General features: G+C 39.0%; 1 protein-coding gene across 2 annotated transcripts in view; it reads right to left on the bottom strand.

The window, feature by feature from the left end:
• Positions 1 to 10979, bottom strand: part of HDAC9 (histone deacetylase 9) — a 974909-nt gene extending 963930 nt beyond the window's left edge. Inside the window, exon 1 of one of the 2 annotated variants that reach the window (XM_034668867.1) lies at positions 10832 to 10979. The gene's annotated coding sequence lies outside the window, so the exon portion shown is untranslated. Of the gene's footprint in view, positions 1 to 10653 lie in introns of both variants that reach the window. The other variant, XM_034668869.1, reaches the window with a different exon arrangement.
• Positions 10980 to 19751: the final 8772 nt, after the last annotated feature.

The following is a 19751-nucleotide window of genomic DNA, read 5'->3' as shown; positions in this document are numbered from 1 at the left end:
GTGTCAGACTCTTGATTTCAGCTCAGGTCATGATCTCAGGGTCCCGGCATCAAGCCCTGAGTCAGGCTCTGTGCTCAGTGGGGAGTCTGCTCAAGATACTCTCTCTCCCTCTCCCTCCGCCCCTCCCCACTGCAAGCATGTGCGGACACATAGGCATACACTGTCTCTCTTAAAATAATAAATAAATAAATCTTTCTTAAAAAAATACATAAATTTGAAATCAGAATATCAGCAGACAGTAATACATCAAATCAAATACAGACTATTATAATACAGACTATTATAAACATCATTATAAATATATAACAACATATAAACATCATTATAAACAATGATGATAATAATGATGATCAAATAGAGAATCTGACTTTAAATGGCTTATTAGGAGAGAAAAGGTTTAAAAAACAATAAGACTAGCAACACAAGGAAACCTGGGCAATTAGAAAAAAAAAAGGGGTATGTAAAACTTATCTGATAAAGTGGTCAGTGTCAGGCATCTACACTAATAAGAAAATGATAAAAACCCAAATCAGATGATGGGATGATTGAAGGATGACATGAAATGTTGGTCCTTTGGGAAAATAATGAAACCAATTTGAGGAAATATACTGCCCTGTGTTTAAAGTAAAAAACTCATTTTATTCATCCATTAACAACTTCCAACATCTAATTACAATCCAAAAATGTAGCAGTGTTGGTGATGTGGGCAAATGAGTTTGAGAATGGAGGCATTATATCTGGACCTCAGCTGCCTACCAATAACATGACACTATTTTAAAGTTAAGTAAAAGTAAATTCAGGCTCTCAGCCTGACTACATTTCAAGGGCTCAAAGGTCCCATGTGCCTAGTGACTATGATAATTGCAGAACGCAGATGCAGAATATTTCCATCATCAATGAAAATTCTATTAGCACTGGGCTATACAAGTGTTGAAAGTGTCTTGTATATGAAGCATGAGATCTAAAAGAAGAAATGCATATGCACACATACACACACAAACAAAAGCCAATAACTCATCCGCTCTTTCTTTCAGAGCATTTATTGAGCATTTCTCATGTAAGAGTTGCTGTGCTAGGCATTTGGAATCCACAGATTAAAACAAAAGAGACCCTGCCCTTAAGGAGCTCACAGTACCATAGGAAATAACAACATATAAACAGTTGGTCGATCAGCAAACTTCCTAGGCACCAACTAACAGAAACACACTTAGTCCTGTAGAATAAAACAAACAAACAAAAAACAATAAGCACATTCTCGCTGCCTTCACAGGGCTTACAAACTAGTTAATGACACAACACAGAGTAAGACATAAAATAATTTTGGGACTACGTATTTCAAATTGAAAAGTTTGGTGTGCAATTTTGTTTTTCCATTTTGGGTTTTCCAGGGATGACAATCTACAAGTGTAAAATAAATACAAATATATTCTAATTAATTTCTGAGTAATCATCTTTAAAACAAAATAACCACTGTGGAATTTTCATTCCACTATTTGCGATTGGTGTTCTCAATCATACAGGTACTAGGTGAAGGCAAAATAGCATACAGCTTGCTAAACAAATAAAGTCCGATGAGAAAAAAAGATGAGGATGAACTGAGTCACTACAGAACACATGGTAGTAAGTCATCCAAAAGTTCTTGCACTATAGTGGTTAAAATCATCATCGTGCTTGAAGGTGATGCATACACGCTATCTGTGCGTAGTTTCTATGCAATCTGTTCTCCATTCCTGCAATCTTTGGATATGGTTTACACATTTTTTTAAAGATTTTATTTATTTATTTAATTGAGAGACAGAGACAGGGAGAGAGAACACTAGCGGGGGGGGGGGGGGGGAGAAGCAGACTCCCCGCTGAGCAGGGAGCCAGATATGGGCCTTGATCCCAGGTCCCTGGAATCAAGACCTGAGCCAAAGTCAGATGCTTAACTGACTGAGCCACCCAGGCATCCCTGGCTACACGTTTGATTTAGAATTTAATAATTTCACAATGCTGATCACATCTTTAAGAGAACAAAAAGACATTATAGCATGTTCAGGTGATATCTTAAAACTGACATTTGAAGATTATTTACTAATAGCATTTTGTTCATATATAAAGTCTGATTACCCTGAACCAGCAAACAAAGCCTTGATGTTAATACTGTGGGGGTTTTTTAAATCTATTTTTTAAAAGGACATTTTCTACATGTATATTAATATAAAACGCAGAAACAGATTAAATAAGAATAAGATTTGAGGCTACATCTTTATATTCTTAAACCCAACACTGGCAAAAGCTCAGCAATACATCACTTGTCACAAAATTTAATGCTGTTCCTTTTAATTTCATCAATTCTGTTTATATTTAATGTTGGCTCACTGGTTTTGGTTTTATGATTTGTGAAATCTGGAAATAAAAGTGTTTGCACTTTATTCTATATTCCTACACACTTAGAAAAATGTTTAATAAGAAGAACTTAGGTTCATACTGGATAGACCAATAGTCTTAGCTAAAATCAGACCATTCTTCCTGCGGTGTTTTATTTGGAAGGGTACTCATGAGGACACCAACCCTCCTCTTCCCTTCTTTCCATCTAGGCATGAAAGGCTATAGATCTCTAGTGGGCCACATAGGAATTGCAAACAGACCACAAAAAAGATATGTAAATTATTTCATATATTAAATATGCCACTATATTTCAAAAGTATAAATTAAAGATGCTGTTCTAGGCACAAAAAAATGCAAATTCCTTTAACAGCTTTACTCATATAGTAGCCTTTTATTATTATGGATTTTTTTCAATCAGTAATAATAAAATTCAACTTTAAGTCTGTGTAAACCACAGCCATAGTCCCAAATTACTATAGGAATTCAGAGATGAATGAGATCATTGTGAGCTACAGTAATCAGATGAAACATCACAAAAGCTGTGGGACAGAAGCTGGGCAGAAGGGAAAAGGAGCACAGAGAAGCTACACCTTCTAATGGGCACACTCTCCAATACTCCGGAGGAGTAACACTCTGATTTGGGCTAAGAGATGACTACTGATCGCTCCGGAGGCAGCAGGTTCAAAAAATGCTTTGAAAATCCTAGACTGAAAGAAACTTGTGCTATTTGGTATTCTTTCGATTGCAAAAGACAGAAACTCAATTTATGGACAACTCCTTGCTCATATAATGTAAAATCACAAAACCCCGTGGTAGAATGGCCTCAAGAATGGCTGGATGCTGAAACTGAAAAACTGAAACACTGCTTTTGTTTCTTCCCCATCTTCTCCTCCCCCACACACTCATTCACATCTTGACTTTTCTTTACATGTCAGGCTTGTTGCTCAGTATCTAAAACCTAAGTCACTTGCTAGTTCAAGCTTAGGGCTTATGTTCTTAGAGCAGCAAGGAGTGACAAGAATTAAAAATGAAAAGTTAATAAATAGAGGCTAGGTTCAGACTATGAGAGAACCTGTGTGCCAGGCTAAATAGTTTGGGCTTTTAGGGTCAAATCTGGCCTAAGCTAAGTTAGAATATCTAAGCCCTATATGAAAAAATAAGTTTAGTTCAACATTGCCTGAGCTGTAACTTGTTGGGGATTAGGTTAGTGTAGTCGACCCTAATAAGCCACAGTTGCGTGGTCCATAGGTATGCACCTGACCTCACACAATCCAATCACAGTGCTGCTTTAGGGTATTCAGTTTCAAATGTTTACATGTTTACTTAAATGCCAAGGGGAATCTTAAAGCCTTCCTCATACCAAGCTCAGATGTGGGGTACAACTCTAAAATTAACAGAATACAGATGAGTCCCACACTGAGCTTGTATTTTGCAGTAGAGCAGCAAGGGGATCTGAGCAAATGATTGCGATCAATGGAACTAGATCCATTTAAAGAAGAGATTTAAGTACATAAAACAGAAGGAAAAAAAAGTAGAATATCTATGAATAGAATTCAGAGGCACCACAGAGTAGAAAGGGGGACTGAGTAATAGAAGAACAAAGGAGGAATGTCTCAATAGACTTTTCAAGTAGATCAAAACAGTGGCATATACTGAAAAAACTGTAGAAAGAACCCTATGGCCAAAAAGGCAATGAGAATTCATAATGTTTCCTAATTGAATTTAATAGAAATCTACATATAGGAGAGAAAGGAGACACAGAGCCTTATATTTCTGCCAAAATGATAAGTAGAAATAAAAATATACAGCCTCCACTCCACATTCTTACTTTTAGATAGAAGACAGACCTATAATCTGTACTTCCTGCTGGGAAAAAAGGAGGCACGATTCAGCACACTCTCTCACTCCTCTCTTTAACCCTCATACTCCAGTATTCAGTTCTCACAAGACAAACGAAGGAACCCAAGAGCAATTGTAGTGCCGACATTCACTTCAGTGGGAAAAACAAGCTTTTCCCCTAGAAGCCTCAGTTACTGCTTGTGAGTAGGGGATATGTACTATAAGGCTATGGGCTTTGAAATCAGAACTGGATTCAACTCCTAGTGCCACCCGTATCCTTAGCAAGATATTTAACCTTTCAAAGTCTCCCATTTCCTTGGGAGGGAAGCAGGGGTGGCAGAACTAGGGAAACTGAAACTCAGTTGCCAGACATGGGATGCAGATTAGATAAAATCACTCTGCTTGCAGCTAGAGCTGTGCTCAATAGATACCCCTCATGCCCCTACACAATACCTGGTACTCACTGAGCCACAACTGTACAATGGATCTGAGATGGCCTCTGGCTCTGTTCCCTCCTGAAAAATAAGGGGAGGCCAATTTAGGGACCTCCAAATCACAGTACTGGTTCATACAAGGATTGGTGGCAGGAGTCCTTTAAAGATCTTTCATATGTGGAATATAGTAAGGACTAATTAAGTCAATGCCTAGACTAACATGTCTGCTAATGATTCACCTTTTAAAGGCTTCTACTTTATTACCTCCACTGTTGCAGGGTTCTTGTCTAAGGGAGTGGAAGAATGAATCTCCTAGACAAAAGGGTGAAGTGAAATTTTATTAAGTGAAGGTGAGAACAGAAAGTAAAGAGAAAAGCTCTCTAGAGTAAGACGGGTCACCAGTGGGTTACCAGCAAGGGTTTTTTATGGGCTGAGGGCTTTTATGGTGGGTCTTACATAGAAAACTGACAAGGGAACTTGGTAAATTTCATGTCAATAACATGGTGGGTTTGTAAATATCATGAGAATATCCTGTCTATATTTAGAAGGAACAAAGTGTTCTTACAAAGATCATGAGAACAAATAAGGTGTTCCCTTCTCTCTGGTTAATATCTACCGATTTCTCCACATCTGGAATTTCTGTGAGCCTGGTTACTAGCCCCCTGGGTGAGCCTAATCCCTAGCCCCTACCTGTCTCTCCCTACCCAGCCTCTCCTGTCCCTTACTCACCACCATTCCTAAATGAAGCCTTATTACCCCCATTCTCCTAAATCCTGCTAGTTTTCTTTCTAAGGAGTTGCATGACTCCAACTACTCTCCAGTCCAAGTCCATTTCCAGATGGTCATCATCCCTACCCTGGTCAAAAACTTAAAACATTTAATTAAGCAATCATTTGCTCACATTTTGGTCCTCTTTCCTTTGGCAGTAGACACTGTCATCCTATAGGGGCCATGAGCAACTGAACCGCATGGTTATATATGAACAACGCTTTCTCTTATAACACAGAGCTCACCTACTATAGAAGCTGGTGTACCAACAGTGATAGCAATACTCTTTCATGTGAGAGAACATGACTTGCTTCTAATCAATAGAATATGGCAAATGTGATGGATGTCACAGCCTTGATTAGATTATGTTACATGACAAAAGGGATATGTCACTCACATTCATTATAAAAGATTATAAAAATGTTGTCTTACACTGTAGCAACAACTCTTAGTTGCAGGCTTTGAAAAGTAGGCTGCCATGTTGTAAGAGTGCCTATAAGAGGGTCACATGGCCAAGAACAGGAGGCAGACTCTAAAAGCTGTCAGTGACCCCTTACTGACAACCAGCAAGAAAATAGAGACTTCGGTCCTACAACCACAAAGAGATGAATTCTTCCAACAATCTAAGGAAGCCTGGAAGCAGATCTTACCCTAAGTGAACCTCAGACAGGACTCTGGGCTTAACCAACACCTGGTGAGACCCCTGAACACAGAATGCAACTGGACCATATGTGGACTCCTGAGCAATGAAACTGAGATAATAAATGTGCATTGTTTCAAGCTGCTAAATTTGTGGTAATGTATTACAAAGCAACAGAAAACAAATAGAGGCAATATCCTCTCATACATATATTTAATGCTTAAAGTTAGTTTCAATGACTTGCTGCCAAATATCTTGAGTGATATCTGAGTGAACAAAATCTTATCCTTCCTTCGCTGGCCATTTCAAATTCCACTCGTCACTATTCCATTCAAAGTAGACTAGTCCACACTAATCTCCTTCTTATTATAGATTCTGTAGAAATGGGAAGAAAGTACCATTTCCAGCAATTTCAACTCTTTTCAGTCTCACCAGCAGCATGTTATACTCTCCCTGGTATAACAAAGAATATTAAAAATGGGTGTTTTCCTCTCTTTGAGGCTCTAAACAGAACTAGTTACAGTAAATGGCAAACCACACTTGAAAAGTAACTTTTTTCAGTATTTTGCACTTAAAATGTTTGGATGAACTCCTATAAACCATTCATTTAGAGAAAGGACAGTAAATAAACTTAATAAAGTAGAGAACACCTGGTACCATCTCCTTATTAGAAAATGCTGAAAGTATTTTCATCACAGCTTGTATAACATTACATATTACTCTTTTCTATGAAAATACAATGCTTTCTTCTGCATCATGGATAATGTATTCCACTTCTGAATCTAACAATACAATATCATAAGTCTTCGCTGTTACAAATCATGTGGGCAATTACCCTGAAAAATCCCAGTGAGATCTGAAAAACAGGGAATTTGAAAAAATGAAGAAAAAGTCATGAGTACCTTCTTCACAGAAGAGCAAGTTGCCATCCTTTCTTTTTTGCTTTATTTTTAAGTTCGATTTATCTAGATATGATGTCTACATGAACAGAAACAACCAAATAACTGCATAAACCCTCTGTTCACTTTGATTTTTTTAAGTTCAGCCAAAGAAGCAGAGCTAGTAAGAGAAAATGGGTGCCCTGACACCCAGAAAAACATGATCCCTAATTAATACCGGCTGGCTCTGGAGTGGACAGTCCATTACTGTCCTCAGTTAATATTCTATCTTCTCAAAAATCACATTCTGAGTTCTCTCACCAGTGAGCCTGATGATCTTCAAGCTTGATGACTGTGCTGATAAAATTCAAAGCAGCTTTGACCATTAAAAGGATGGTATGTGGTGGATAAAGTAGGGCCAGTGGGGACAGAGAGATGTGTGGCATACGGACTGATGGCAAGAATGAATACCCCTCAGAGGGGTGTATGTTTATTTTAGCACTAGCTACTGGGGTCACAGTTGTTCCCCATCAGCAGGCCAGAGTAAGGGCCCATTCCCTTAAGACTTTATTGACGGATACAAAATCCGATCGGCATATCTACAAAGCTAAGCAGTTAAAAAATCCAAGGATGTATAAATTTATGAAAATATTGTTCAATATAGCCACAGGAGCAGCTTGCTATTGTGAGCAGAATACAAGAAATATAGATGTTACCCTCAGCTTCACACTGATTCACTAGTGTGTGGCCTTGGATCTATCAGTGTACCTGCTGCCTTCTTCTGAAAATGAGAACAATATGTCTTCCTACGTGCCTCTCAATTGGTTTGAAGAATACCTGAGAAAGGTAAGAGTTATAATAACAAGCTAGGAAACAATTGTATATATCTGCGGATGTGTACAATAAAAATTAAGTATGACATCTTTATTGAAAGGAAAGGGCTTCAAACAATAAAAGCCCCCACCAATTTAAACACTGATATAATTACATTTTAAAACAAAAAACCCATCGAAGCAAAAATAAAAAGCCACATTTAAATGTAATAAAAAATGTCCATAACTACAATATTTCACTAATGAGAAGGTACAGATGCTACATACAGAAGGATTTTATGATGTCCATATGTTTCTCAAATGACTCTCCTTGTTAGCTATCTCCATATCTCTATTTAAGAATAACCTACACCTTCCCCACTGAGCAGGTGTAAATTGCAGTATAATACGTTGTAATATTTAAACAAATTCAAAATAGAAATAATTCTAATGAAAAGAAATGAAAGCCATTTAACTGTAAGACATCCTTAGATGTTGATATTAATACAAATCTAAATTATGTGTATCACTGAAACTAGTTAGCTAGACAACTTATCTGGTCAGTTGGCTTTATGATTTAAAATTCCTAAAAACCCAAATATATTCCAAACATACCCCAAATATATATAATAAGTAATTATTTATATGTAGTGGCAGCAACTTCATAAAGCAACTCTGTCTACCATAATAATGGACTTAATCATGGTCATAAAACTCAATCATAAAGGTCTGTTACAGTGTATAAAATTACCTTTTTAATTTCAGAAGGGCCATCATTATTTTTAGAGGATGGCAGTTTAATATGCCAAACACTCTGTAGCCAGAGTGTTTGGTCTGACTTTCCAATGAAGGCCAGCCCAACAGGCTGAATTGCAGAGAGAAAGAAACAGGAAGACTGAGGTTTAAAAAAAAAAAAGAAAAGAAAAAAACACTTCCTTCCTAACCATAAACTGGTACTTCATTTAAAACTCTTAATTCCTTTTGCACAATCATCTGTGCATCTAACCCTGTCCCTTCTGAGTGAAGATGATCCATTCAGGAGAGCTGAAGCATCTCTCCCTCTAGCTGGCAGTCTAATACCAAAGGCCAGACTCAGGATTCCCACTCTACCTGTACCTGTTTGTGACTGAAACATATATGAAAACATTCACTTTTTCCCCCACACAGAAATGACATTTCCAAGAAAATGCTCTCTTCTTAAGATTTGCCTCATTGAAATAAAATGGATGAAAATCAACTACAAGAAAGTTTTACAACTGACTAAATTATTCGTCCTTTTGGAAATACAATATTCTTATTAAGTAGTTTAAATGCAAATGCTTTCCAGAAAGCACATTAAGTGATTTGGTCTTTGGGTAATTAAATTGGTCCAAACTGGAATAGTGGTTTAAAAGGAAAACGAGGACCAATTATTTGTGGTAAAAAGCAAATACATTAAACAACAAGTTTTCAGTCACAATAATTTCCATAATAAACATCCAAAGTACCAAACAGTAGTTCAAAAGATACCTTTCCAAAAATGATATTTTAACTGTCATTTACTAACTGCAACTTATTCTGTGTTGTTATTAATTACAGGATTTAAAAGATTTGCAGCGCATCAGAAAATAACATCCAGACCTTTCCAAATGTCAAATTGTTTTCTTTCCAAATAATTTAAATTTTTTTAAATATCAATTCTCCATGTACTTACTCCCTTTTTCTAGCTTTCAATAATGCTTGCAAGATTTAAAAACACTGATTGTACTCTAAATACCTGTAATTCCTAAATCCTACCCTTTATGAGAAATCTCAGCACACCAAGAGTATTTAGTTCTATAAGCATTGTTACACCCTTTGGGGAGAAGAATATTAACTCTTCACTTTTCTAGTTAAGTTCAACTTTTTAAGCCCTTCTTACTCCACTCCCACACTTTGCATACACATACATACACACACGCACAATATACATAGAAGGAGATACATGTAGATAGCCCATTTCTCACAGATTTCAAAATGTTATAGTTACTTAACCTGAAAGTTCCTTTTTTAGGAGATTATACACACCTCCCGGCAAGGAAAACAAACGCGACACATCTTTCTCAAATTAGAGCGTAGGAAACTCACTAGAGAATTTCCAATTCCATATCACCTGAACCGCGTCCTCAGCTCCCCGCTGCAGACCACCTCTCCTGACAGCTCGCCTCAGATCCGGAGAGCAGCTCAGTCCCGTTCGATCACACCACGAATGCACAGGCCTCTGACACCTCTCACTGCGGACAAGTGGGCGATGGCTTCAGTGCCAAACGCTGCCCGTTAGGCACTCAGGGAACGCCCCCCGTCTCTGCTCCCTCTAGTCCCCACTGTGACACCCTCGAGGCATTTAATTAACCAGTTTACCCTAATAAGTTTACGATTTATCAACCTTCCACTAGCTAAGAAACTGCATTATTTCCCATCCCCCAGGCTCCGGAACTTTTCTTAAAATCCAGAATTCGGTGTATAGACTCGGAACTGAAGTCCCCCCACGAAACATCAAAGGTACCCCCACTAAGTATTGCTCCCCTCAAGCAACACGTTGGCAGTACAAACTTTTCATTCATAACTCGGCTTCAGCAAAAACTGGGTGTGTGTATGTTGGTGGGGGGAGGGTGTCATGTCACCGACCCCTCGCCTGGGCTTGTCGTAGCCAACGTCTTTCTGCTTAGCGAAAAAGATCACCTGGCACTGAACTTATGACAAAGGTTCCCTTAAACCCACCAGCCTCTGGGTTGGGAGATGCAAGGCAAGCTGTGTCGGGGTCCGGACTGGGATGCTGTTAACCTGGGGAATCCGAGCAGGGAATACAGCGGTACATCCGGGGGACGCTTGGCCCCCAATTCCCAGGGCTCTCCCCTGGCACTAGCCGGGGACGGGGCTGTGGTGCCACTCACCTCCGCCCGCGCCTGCTGAGGCTGTCGCGCCCTCCTTCGCCCCGCGCGGGCGACCCCCTAACTTCTCCCCCTTCTCCAAACAGCCATCTTTCGCGGAGAAGAGAATGGCGAGACAGAAGCAAAGGAGGGATTGAAAGTTGCCTCGGGGACCGCCGCTGCTCCGTCAGCAGGGACTTACCGGCCGCGTCAGACGCCTGAGGAGGAGACCGCGGTGAGGGCGGCGGGCGCGGCGGGGCCGGCTTGGTGAGCGCTGCGCGATGTGCGGGACGCGCCGCCGCCGCCGCGGCCCACCGCGCGGGGGGGAGCTCGGGAGGGCGGCGCGCGCGGCTGCGAGCTGCGAGCTGAGCTGGTGGCGGCGCGCGGAGGATTTACTAAAAATAGCAACTCTTGGGGAGGAGGGGGCGGAGGTGGGAGGGAGACTGTGAGGCCAGGCCGGGAGCCCCTGCGCGGCGGAGGCTGGGCGGGGCCGCGTGGGAAGGGAGGCAGGGCGGGCGACGGGAGCGCGGGCCCAGGCGCTGGAGACCCACAGGCCCGCGAGCCACGGGCCGGAGGGAACGAGGCTTGCGGGGACACCTGGGCGCGCGGCCGAGGCGCGGGGAAGGACGCGCGGGAGGCAGCAGGACCCAGAGAGCCGCCTAGGGTGGAGCGGAGGAGAGCTCGGGGCTGGACCGGCGATTCCTCCCAGGGGAAGGACCGGGTGCCTAAGAGGACTTGGGTTTCTGAAGCGAAACACGCCCACGTGAGGCGCAAGGTGACGGTCGGGCGACCCGCGCTCCTCCTGCGGGGCTCCTCCGCTACCCGCGGCCGTGACCCAGGACGGTGCGGGAAGGAGCCGGGACGCCGTCGCGCCCGCCCTAGCTGGGGGAGCCCTGGCCGCTCAGGTGCGCGCCACGCAGAGCCCGCGGGTCCACAGCTCCGCCACTTCGTTTTAGGAGAAGGGAGCGTTGTGGGGCGGTACCTGGAGCGTCCCCACAGACGCTTGCAGCTTCAAGAATCATTCAAGGGAATTTTAAAAGAAAAAGCTACATTTAGGCATTTTTAAAACCAAATGGGAATTGGGAGGAAACATGGTGATTGCTATTGGAAACATGGTTTAGTTTGTCGCGTTTTAAGGCTGAACAGAGAGCACCATCTGCTCTGAGACCAACCCTGTTGGAAGGAAAGTAGAGTTAGTAGGTCTGAGAATCGATGAGGTGCTCCTTTCAGTGGTCAGTATTTTTACCTTGCAGACCTTTTTTTTTTTTTTTAACTGCTATAACTTCGTCTATACTAGTATCATCACTTAAACCTATAGAATCCTTTATACAGATTAGAACCCTGAAAGATGTATTTAAAAATTGTAATCTAAACAAACTTGTCTAATGCTAACATTTGGTCATTTGAAGAGGCTAATATTACGGTGTATATATAATGTGACTCTTAAACGAATTAAAACGAGGTCTCTACATGTACATTTGTTTTCCACTACGTCAGCTAAAACACAACTGGCTCATAGATTATACGCATGTTACTAAAGAACAAGAGACATTTAACCTAGTGCCCTCATTTTCAGAGAAGAGAACAGGGATCCAGAGGAGTGATGTGATTTGGCCAAGGTCTTAGAGTTAGTGGCCCGGTTCCGTTTAAACATTAAAATCGAACAATGGCAAAAGACCAAGATAACTCAGGGAAAGCGGGATGGTGTCTAATCTAAAATAGTTCAGCATTTATAGTAAAATGAAGGGGTGTTGTGGTTAGATTTAACCCTCACTTCGCTCTAATCAGGAATTCACAGTACAGGGGTGGTCAGCTAGCTTTAAATAAAAAAATCACAATCCTAAAGCTGTTGGTGCTAGAACATGCTTAACTTTCCGTCTACACTAGGGATTATGTTCGTCAGGAAGATGAATCTTGTTAATGGGATCTCAGTAGTGATATTGGTTGTGTTGAATGTTGACTAAAATATTTTAGACAGACTTCTCATTCACATATGAACTAGGCATAAGCAGGTATAAACATCTAGTGACTTTTAACCTTTTACCTTCCAAAATAGAGTCCTTTCTGAAACCATCAGGTGTCTAGCCTTTTTCCCCTCCTTGTGCTTGCCCAGTACTGACCGAAAGGGAAACAATTTTCCCTCTCTTGTCTCTTAAGAAAACCTTTCACATGAAGTGTTTGTTGAAATACCAAAAAAATACTTTTTGGAAGCCCAAAAAAAGACAGAGTGCTGGGATTTCACTAGATGTTTGTGTAATGAAAGTATGTATGGCAGAATTTGAACTGAAATTTGTTTTCATTTTTTAGGGAGGTGGTACTGGGCTTAGCTAACATTCATCTATCTCTTATTATTTCTACCACATCTGGTTCATTTGACAACAGGGAGCTAAATTCCTCATCATTCTCTTAAATATTTGAATGCTAACTTTAAGCAGGGCACTTGCTAGGTGCTACTGGAGATTCAAATATTTTAAGATAAGGTTTAGTAGGAAAGGTTAGAGTATCTCTTAAAAGTCCCGATGGGGACAGTTTTCTGTTCAAAACTATATTATAGCATTTATGACACAGTAGTACTAATTTTTTTTCTGGTTTTACGCTCTCATCAACTCTGAAGACAGATTATGTAATCATGTTCTTGTAGTTTTTTTAATAGACTATTTTTTAGAACAGTTTTAGATTTACAGAGAAATTTCAAAGCTAGTTTCCATATATCCCCCCACATACACATGTAATTTCCCATTATTGACATCTTACATTACTATGGTGTATTTGTTACAAATGGTGAATTAATATTGCGACATTATTATTAACTGTAGAGTCCTTACTTTTTCACATTTTCTTAGTTTTTACCTAATTTCATTTTTCTTTTAAGATTTCATTTATTTGAGAGAAAGAGAGCACGGTGCAAGCTCTCTTGGGAAGGAGAGGGACAAGCCGACTTGCACTGATCACTGAGCCTGACTCAGGGCTCGATTCCACAACCCCAAGATCATGACCTGAGCTGAAATCCATAGTTGGACACCCAACCGACTAAGCCGCCCAGATGCCCCCCGATGTCCTTTTTCTATTTCAGGATCCCACCTAGGGGTCCCACATTGTATTTGGTGGTCGTGGTTCCTTACACTACTCTTGGCTGTGATAGTTTCTCAAACTTTCCTTATCTTGGATAACCATGACAGTTTTGAGGAGTGATGATCAGCTATATTGCAGGATACCCCTTTATTGGAATTTGTCTGATGTTTTTCTCAGGTTAAGACTTGAATTATGGTATTGGGAGGAAAATCATAGAGGTAAAATGCCATTTTTAGCACATCATATCAAGGGTACATACTCACAACATGATTTATCACTGCTGATGTTGACCTGGCTAAACTAGTGTTTACCAGATTTCTCCACCATAAATTTACTCTTTTTCTCTCCTTCCCATATTGTATTCTTTGGAAAGAAGTCGGTATGGGCAGTCCACACTTCAAAAGTAATTTAATTAACTTTTAATATTGTATGTAAACTACATATGTATGTATGTACCTATGTATTTAATTTACATTATTCACTGGAATTATTGTGCATTAATTTACACTTTATTCTCCAAGGATCAGCATAGTGCCCTCACCATAGCAGGCTCTTCCTGCTTGCCAAACTAGGTTTGAACAGAACTTTTTCTTCTACAAAAACTGATGCTACTTCTGCATATTAGCAGGAAAAAAAATGCCTCATGCTAAACTTCAAAAATTTTTTTAATGTTAGTCATGGAAGGGAAGATAAATCAGGTGTTTGTAGTGGTGGTGATAGTAGATGTTCGTAGTTTCTATTTTTTTTTAAGATTTTATTTATTTATTTAAGAGAGAGTAGGGGACAGAAAGAACATAAGCCTGGGGGGTGAGGCAGAGGGACAAGCAGACTCCCCCCTGAGCAGGGAGCTTGATGTGGGGCTCCATCCCAGGACCCTGAGCCCATGACCTGAGCCAAAGGCAGATGCCCAACCGACTAAGCCACCCAAGCACCTGGAATTTTTGAAGTTTCTTTATAGGGGGAGGTACTGCATCAGGTACAGCCTCCTGAGCCTAGATACTACCCAATCTGCAAGGCCAGTGTCTATATACCCACTGTAGCACTTTCCCATCTTGTGACTTTCATCTTGTTTGTCACCCAGAAAAATCTTTGAGTACATTATTAGTCCTCTCCATAAAAGTTCTAGTTTTTATTGAGATCATTTTTTTTCCTAGAAGTCATTTCATTTTGAAAATAATCTTTCTCATGGTTGCTGTTAATACTTCCTCAGGAGATTTAAGTGACTATTTCATTCTCAATTAATTTTGTCCATTTCTAAGTCTGCAACAATGGATATTGTATTGCTCATCATCTGTTCAGGAATTCCCCATTGAAGGGAGAGGTCTGTGCAGTAACAGAGGTTGTAACGTGACCCATTAAGGATTTCTTTCCCTTGCTAAATTTTGAATGGAAACTGGATGAATATGCTGCCTCTATTTTTAATAATTCCTTTCTTATGCAAAAATGTTAGGTCATAGTAAGTTTTAATCACAACCTATTGCTCATTTATGAAATACTCTGAACTGCAATTAGTCACATGCAAATGTGAAGCACTGTTATCATGTGCACATTAGCAGGCTGTCAAACCAAGTTTTTGCATTATGAAACAATCAAAGAAAAACCTTTGCTTTTTATACTTTCACAGTGAGTTTCATTTAAAAGAATAGCTTTCATATCCATTTTTATAAGTATTTCATATTAAGGAACCTCAAATCTATAGCTAATCAGCTTACATTGAAAGAAAAGATATAGACATATGCCTATATTTATGCATAATATTGATAGGTAAAGTCCTTATTAGAAAATAGTTCTTAACATAAAAAAGTTTCACACCGTTTAAGTTAAAGGAAGAACATGAACAAATTAATGCTATTTGTGGGTTATTTTTCAGTATGCTTGAAGTATTCATTAAGTTATATTTCAGCTCTAATATAATGTTACGTTATGATGTGAAAGCATAAAGTTCATGTTGCCTTTTGAAAGCCAGAGTATTCACCCAGCTGTATAATGTTGTTCACCATATGAGTAAACATATACAAATTTTAGGATGCCTTTTTTAAGAGAATCTATTTTCAGTCCCTCCCAGAATTAAGCTTTACTTTGAGCTGTGGAAAATCTGAATAAACAGTGGCTTGAGCCAACTAAAAGTTTTATTTATTTATTTGTTAACACCTAAGAAGTCTGAAGATAGGAAGCTGCTGGTATTGTTTTGGTAGCTGAAGGATAGAAAGGCAGGGTTTGTGGTTTGTCAGGGCCTTTTCCTTATTATCACAAAATGGCTGTTGCAGTTCTAGCAATCGAATCTGCTTTCTAGAGAATAACAAAAGGGGGAATATAAAAAGGGTAACACGTATCAAGGAAAACAGAGCCTTTCCCTGCAGACCTAAACAGTCTTCTGTTTAGTTCTCATTGAACTTTGCCATATCATCAACCCTGTCTGCAAAAGAAACTGGGTTGCAAATTTTATTTCGTATTTATTTATTTTTCCACCCCTATACTAGGGAAAGACAAGGGAAAATGTTTGAATGGGTGAAGGAACCAACCTGTAATATCTGCCATACCCACAAAGTTAGGTTTCAAAAATACTGGTGTTGACTTTACCAGAAAATTTTCAGAGAGAGAGAATCCTCAAGCCGACTCCCTGCTGAGCGTAGAGCCTGGCCCAGAGCTCAATCTCACAATCCTTGAGATCATGACCTGAGCCAAAACCAAGAGTCAGACACTCAACTGACTGAGCCACCCAGGTGTCCCCATTATTCAATATTTTTTAAAAGAATGTGCTTAATGCAGCTCTTGATCTCAGGATCATGAATTCAAGCCCCACATTAGGTGTACAGCTTACTTTTTTAAAAATAAAAAAATAAAATTTAAAGAATGTGCTTAGTTACAGAATTTCATGAAGTGTCAGATCTTCACTATCCTGATTTTAATGATCAAATCTAATCCAACTCAATCTTACAAATGAGGAAACTGAGATCCAGAAGTTTTAAGTAACTGGCCCAAGACCACAGTAGGTCTTAATTAGTCCAGAACTAGGAGCTCTCTCTAATACATACCTTCTCTATCAGTATCCTCTTCCCAGTGTAACTAACCCCTGCCTAATTTGCCTTTTCTGTTTAAGTACTTAAAAAAAAAAAAATAGAAAAGGAAAGCAAGCCTGTCATTCTCCTCTAACTTATTCTATTTCTCTGAGCCAAAATGTGGTAACACACAGAGTAAAGGTTTTCCAATACATTTTGATATTACTTGGATTAGTACTGAAAGTCAGTTTGTCATTATAGCTTTCCTTTTCTGGTTACTCTTGCAGTTAACTTTGCAGTTGTTATTTCTAAACATTAAAAACATTAAAATGCACCTTCCTTCTTTAAAGATAATTGCAATTGCCTGTAAAAGAATACCTTCTTTTCTATATTCTTTATGGCTGCCTTAGAAGACAGGATACATCCATAAAATAGCCTTAAGAAAATTCAAATTTAGAAAAAGATTAATTTGGGGAGTGATTATTAACAAAAAAATTACTTGTTTTCCAATAGTTTTGGTCATTGAAAGCTATAATCATGTACTATTGAATATAATTGGAACATGTGGGGGAATTTTTCTTAAAATTTGTGAAGTATTTGAAAATCTTAATCTCTGCATGAGGTCTTCAAGTGACTTCAAAATTCATAATTTTTATTTTCGTGCAATTCAGAAACACATAGAAAGCCTTAAGTAAATTAATTCCCATTATTGTCATTGTCTTTTTTCTTTTAATGATTTGTGGTAATGTGAGTATATGTTTGAAATATATAAGCATTCTTTTTTCTAAGCAAAAGAATAGTAATAAACAGCTTTTAAGTTATCTGTCATTGGCAGAAAATTCTTAGAATAGAAAACACCAAGATTTTATAACTAAGTTTTCATAAATTCTCATGTTACTCAGAAAAGTATGGAGATACACGACAATGGTGGAACAGAGCAGAGGATAACATAGATTTGTCTTAAGGGTGGTAGTGCTCAGAGGTCAAGTCTTTTCCTGGCCAAATGATCAACTTTACTATGAGGCCATAGGTCATGTATTTTACTCTATAAAAGGAAACATAAAGACCTCAGATATAAAGACAGCAAACAAATAACAGCATGACAATTAATGAATTCTGATGACCTGAGGAATACATATGCTTTTTTAAAGCTATACACAATTACACATAACCCCCAAAATCTCAAAAGTTTATTTCATGCTCATGAAACTGATCCTTGGCCATTCAGCTATCAATCTCCTCCATGATGTGTCTATTCTAGGGTCTCAGCACATAGAGCATAGCTATCTTGAAATTACATTCTCAGGGCAGAAAGAGCAAATGGTGGATGCTTGCACTGCTCTAAAAACTTCCTCTTGAAAGTTGCACTCATCAATTTCCCTTATATTTCATTAGCAAAAGCACGTCATTTAGCCAAATCTAACTTTAATGCTGTGGGAAGTATAATCCTCCCACAGGGAGGAGCCTCAAGTAATATTGATGATAATAATAATGATAATAATAATATTTATTTAGGATCACCTATATGCCAGGCACTGGGCTAGGTGCCAGTATATCGATTATCCCTTTTCATTCTTACAGCAACCCTGCAATTTATGTACTAATAATTATCACCTTTGAAGAAGAGGACACTGAGACAGAGTAAAGTTAACCAATGCTAAAGTCCCATAGCTAACAAGTAAACATGGGAGCCTAAACTCAGACACAGGCAGTCTGATTCCAGAGCTCAGGTCCTATCTAGCTTGCTGAAGTAGCACACAAAGTCCGATTGCACAATTTATGGAACATGCAATAGAGAAGACAAAAGATGCAATATTGAGAAATAGAAGATAAACAAAGGAAGCTCATAAGACTTTAGCGCTAAGTCAGCAAGCCCTGGTGATACACATATTCAATAAATTTGATTACCTGCAAAAGCAATCCATATATGCTTTGCAATATCCATAATAGCACGGAAAGAGATATTCCTAGAGGTTAAGGCTGAGAAGACCAAGAAGGATAATGTGAGACAGATTATGTTTATCGAAAAAGACCAAAGATCAAGACAAAGGGAACCTCAGAAATTAACTGAGAGGCAGATCCCTGGTCCTTCAGACTAGTAGTGGTTAGGCAGTCCCTTTCTGTGTCCTATGTGTATCACTCTGGAATGAGTTAAGAGGAATAGGCAGGAGTATATAGAACTAAAGCCCAAATCTACACAATCACAGGAAAGGTATATAGGATCAATAAATAAGTTTATTTTCCAAATCCACAACTTAACTTCCACCCTTTTTTTTCACCCTATCAGTTCTTTCAGTACGTCCCACATCCATCAAAATAAGAAAGAATCTGATATCGATTATATTCTAGTGGAAATAAGTTTCCATTAATTTGCTCACTGTGGGGAAGATCTCATTGCTGTTGCTACAGAATTCTTTCTAGGGACTAAGTGTGAACGAATGAGTAAGTAATGCTGTTCGTTAGCTGCCTTTCCAGTGTGTTGAGTAGCACTCTTCCCCTACCAACTAACCTAACTCGACCCAGTCCTCCCTCTCTTGCTCCAACAGACCCAGTTTCTCCTTCTCTAGCTCTTGAACATAAAATTATCCACGTGTGTTTGCATATGCACTTAGAACTTAATTATCACTAAAACTTATATAAAATGTTATATATTTCTTTCATACCTATTGTTCTAGGCTTCTAATTCTGGCTCTCTGATAGACTAAAAAGGGGGAAAGCTTTTTTTTAATTAAAAATTAAGTTAGGCTTCAAATATAAGCCACATTTTATGGTAAACCACTTACCCTGAAGAGACAAATAGATGACTGAATGGATAAATAGATAAATACAATAGATAAATAGATAAATATTGTATTTATCTATTTATCTATTATTAAATGTGTCGATTCTTTTGGGGTTCCAATTTTAACTGCTCATTTATGCTCTGCTCCTTATCATGTGTGCCTTTGTGTAACCGGTAATCAGTAGCTGAGTTTTACAGAGTCACATTTTCAGTGTAATTTCAATGTAATTTCAGATCCAAAGTAATCGGATTACATTTTCATTTTTACA

This window comes from Ailuropoda melanoleuca, chromosome 1, assembly GCF_002007445.2.
Source record: "Ailuropoda melanoleuca isolate Jingjing chromosome 1, ASM200744v2, whole genome shotgun sequence".
Lineage (NCBI taxonomy): Eukaryota > Metazoa > Chordata > Mammalia > Carnivora > Ursidae > Ailuropoda > Ailuropoda melanoleuca.
Note: the sequence above shows the minus strand (reverse complement) of the source record. Positions and strands in the feature narration are given on the sequence as shown.